Consider the following 4,363-nt stretch of genomic DNA (forward strand, 5'->3'; position numbering starts at 1 on the left):
AGGGGATGGGAGGAGAGGAGGGAGGAGGAGCTCACTGGAGAGGAGGGAGGAGGAGCTCACCGGAGAGGAGGGAGGAGAAACCGTGAGGGGAGGGGAGGGGAGGAGAGGAGGGAGGAGGAGGTCGCCGGAGAGGAGAAGGAGGAGGTCGCCGGAGAGGAGGAGGGTAGTATGGTGGAGGAGAGAAGGGAAGATGGAGTGGAGGATAGGAGGAGATGGAGTGGAGGAGAGGTGGAGTGAAGGAGAAGAATGAAGAGGTAAGGAGGAGAGGACCACGCCCAGCCATATATACGACATAGTAATGGCGCACCGCGGGCAGGTGCGCCATTACTATTTTTTTATTTTTTTATTTATTTTGAATTTTGAAGGCGGGAAGATACTAATGGCGCACCATGGGCAGGTGCGTCATTATTAACATTTTTATATTTTTTTGACTTATTTTGAATTTTGAAGGCGGGAAGATAGTAATGGCGCACCATGGGTAGGTGCGCCATTAGTAAGTTTGATTTTTTTTGAATTTTTTTGCCTCTCCAGATCTTAAAAGCCCAGTATCTTTTTTCTGTTAGGTTTTTGAGGATTTTTAAAATGTTTATCAGGGATCGTGAGAAGTGGTGGCCGTTGGTATAATTATGCATCTATGGGATGCCTAGGAATTGATTGCAACTAGAACACATAATTGACATGAACAGAGAAGAGTTTAGGGATCCTTTACATGTCACGGGAGTGGACATGATCGCTTACTCGGTGCAGGGGTGATGTAGTCGAAGCAGGGGTTCTCCTTGACGTCTTGTTTCCTTCAGGACGCCACCGGCACTGGCCGGGGATAGCAGCGTCTACTGGCTTAGGTCTTCCCGTCGCTGCAGCGCTCCACCTGATCGGGTGGGGTGAGAATGTCGGGAGGAGAGTAAAATTACGTGAATTATGATCTCGCAGGTGGCCAGCTCTCTCCTGTATCCTTTTAATATGACGCTGGCGACAGGGGACCCAAAACCTGAGTTGGTTTTTTGGCGCCCCCGATCAGGGCACGTTAGCTCTGATCGAGGATCACGTACGTTGGTACGTGGACCCCTTCACTTATAGTTATCCCCTTATTTTTTTCCTGTTAGACTAATAGATCTAACTGGCCTATTAAGCCGCCAGATCAAAACCAACATTCTCCCCCTTGATCATTAGGCTTAACTTCATTTGCCCATTCTACATAGGAATGATGTACCAAAGTGAGGTGTTACAACAGCTCGAAACGCCATAGAACCTCAACACTTATAGCACACCCGCCTATTTTGAAATGGAAAACAATTTGGTAACTGGAGAGTGGTTTATTTTAATGGTCCTCTTATTCTAGAATCATAAGGCTTCCAGTAGTCCCATGCCGGCAACATGCTCACGAAAAATACTGGGTGGTAAGCCTTTTGTTAGCGGATCCGCAAGCATATGCTTCGTTCTTATATGTTTAACATGAATTGTTTGATCCTGGATTCTATCTTTCACAACACGATACTTTATGTCAATGTGTCTGGTGGCACTACTTGACCTGTTGTTAGTCGTATAGAAAACTGTGGGTTCATTTTTACAGTACAATAAAATTGGTCTAGATATGCTGTCAACCACTTTAAGTCCGGGAATAAAATTCTTTAGCCATGCAGCCTGCCCGGTGGCCTCATAACATGCTACAAATTCTGCTTGCATCGTAGATCCAGCAGTTAACGTTTGTTTGGATCTTTTCCACGATATAGCTGAAGGAAATATGCCCTAGAGGCAATAATAAAGTTATTATTTATTTCCTTATATCATGATAAAAGTCTATTATTCATGCTAGAATTGTATTAACCGGAAACATAATACATGTGTGAATACATAGACAAACAGAGTGTCACTAGTATGCCTCTACTTGACTAGCTCGTTAATCGAAGATGGTTATGTTTCCTAACCATGGACAAAGAGTTGTCATTTGATTAACGGGATCACATCATTAGTTGAATGATCTGATTGACATGACCCATTCCATTAGCTTAGCACCCGATCGTTTAGTATGTTGCTATTGCTTTCTTCATGACTTATACATGTTCCTATGACTATGAGATTATGCAACTCCCATTTGCCGGAGGAACACTTTGTGTGCTACCAAACGTCACAACGTAACTGGGTGATTATAAAGGAGCTCTACAGGTGTCTCCAAAGGTACATGTTGGGTTGGCGTATTTCGAGATTAGGATTTGTCACTCCGAAGACTTGCAAGCACTCTCGGAGAAGTATCTCTGGGCCCTCTCGGTAATGCACATCACTGAAGCCTTGCAAGCATTGCAACTAATGAGTTAGTTGCGGGATGATGTATTACGGAACGAGTAAAGAGACTTGCCGGTAACGAGATTGAACTAGGTATTGGATACCGACGATCGAATCTCGGGCAAGTAACATACCGATGACAAAGGGAACAACGTATGTTGTTATGCGGTCTGACCGATAAAAGATCTTCGTAGAATATGTAGGAGCCAATATGAGCATCCAGGTTCCGCTATTGGTTATTGACCGGAGACGTGTCTCGGTCATGTCTACATTGTTCTCAAACCTGTAGGGTCCGCACGCTTAAGGTTACGATGACAGTTATATTATGAGTTTATGCATTTTGATGTACCGAAGTTTGTTCAGAGTCCCGGATGTGATCACGGACATGACGAGGAGTCTCAAAATGATCGAGACATAAAGATTGATATATTGGAAGCCTATATTTGGATATCGGAAGCGTTCCGGGTGAAATCGGGATTTTACCGGATTACCTGGAGGTTATCGGAACCCCCCGGGAGGTATATGGGCCTTAGTGGGACTTAGTGGAAGAGAGGAGAGGTGGCCAGAGATGGGCCGCGCGCCCCTCCCCCCTTTGGTCCGAATAGGACAACGAGAGGGGGCCGGCCCCCTTCCTCCTCTCTCTCCTCTTTTCCCCCCTCCGCGAATCCTATTCCAACTAGGAAAGGGGGGGAGTCCTACTCCCGGAAGGAGTAGGACTCCTCCTGGCGCGCCACCTCTTGGCCGGCCACCTCCCCTTTGATCCTTTATATACGGAGGCAAGGGGCACCCCTAGAGACACAAGTTGATCCACGTGATCATATTCTTAGCCGTGTGCGGTGCCCCCTTCCACCATAGTCCTCGATAATATTGTAGCGATGCTTAGGCGAAGCCCTACGACGGTAGTACATCAAGATCGTCACCACGCCGTCGTGCTGACAGAACTCTTCCCCGACACTTTGCCGGATCGGAGTCCGGGGATCGTCATCGAGCTGACAGTGTGCTAGAACTCGGAGGTGTCGTAGTTTCGGTGCTTTATCGGTCGGGCCGTGGAGACGTACAACTACATCAACCAAGTTAATGCTTCCGTTGTCGATCTACACGGGTACGTAGATCACACTCTCCCCCTCTCATTTCTATGCATCACCATGATCTTGCGTGTGCGTAGGAATTTTTTTGAAATTACTACGAAACCCAACAGTGGCATCCGAGCCAGGTTTTATGTGTTGATGTTATATGCACGAGTAGAACACAAGTGAGTTGTGGTCGATATAATTCATACTGCTTACCAGAATGTCATACTTTGGTTCGGCGGTATTGTTGGACGAAGCGGCCCGGACCGACATTACTCGTATGCTTACGCGAGACCGGTTCTCCCGACGTGCTTTGCACAAAGGTGGCTAGCGGGTGACAGTTTCTCCTACTTTAGTTGAACCGAGTGTGGCTACGCCCGGTCCTTGCGAAGGTTAAAATAGCACCAACTTGACAAACTATCATTGTGGTTTTGATGCGTAGGTAAGATTGGTACTTGCTTAAGCCCGTAGAAGCCACGTAAAACTTGCAACAACAAAGTAGAGGACGTCTAACTTGTTTTTGCAGGGCATGTTGTGATGTGATATGGTCAAGACATGATGCTAAATTTTATTGTATGAGATGATCATGTTTTGTAACCGAGTTATCGGCAACTGGCAGGAGCCATATGGTTGTGGCTTTATTGTATGCAATGCAATCGCGCTGTAATGCTTTACTTTCTCACTAAGCGGCAGCGATATCGTGGAAGCATGAGATTGGCGAGACGACAATGATGCTACGATGGAGATCAAGGTGTCACGCCGGTGACGATGGTGATCACGACGGTGCTTCGAGGATGGAGATCACAAGCACAAGATGATGATGGCCATATCATATCACTTATATTGATTGCATGTGATGTTTATCTTTTATGCATCTTATCTTGCTTTGATTGACGGTAGCATTATAAGATGATCTCTCACTAATTATCAAGAAGTGTTCTCCCTGAGTATGTACCGTTGCGAAAGTTCTTCGTGCTGAGACACCACGTGATGATCGGGTGTGATAGGCTCTA

This window comes from Triticum dicoccoides, chromosome 1A, assembly GCF_002162155.2.
Source record: "Triticum dicoccoides isolate Atlit2015 ecotype Zavitan chromosome 1A, WEW_v2.0, whole genome shotgun sequence".
Lineage (NCBI taxonomy): Eukaryota > Viridiplantae > Streptophyta > Magnoliopsida > Poales > Poaceae > Triticum > Triticum dicoccoides.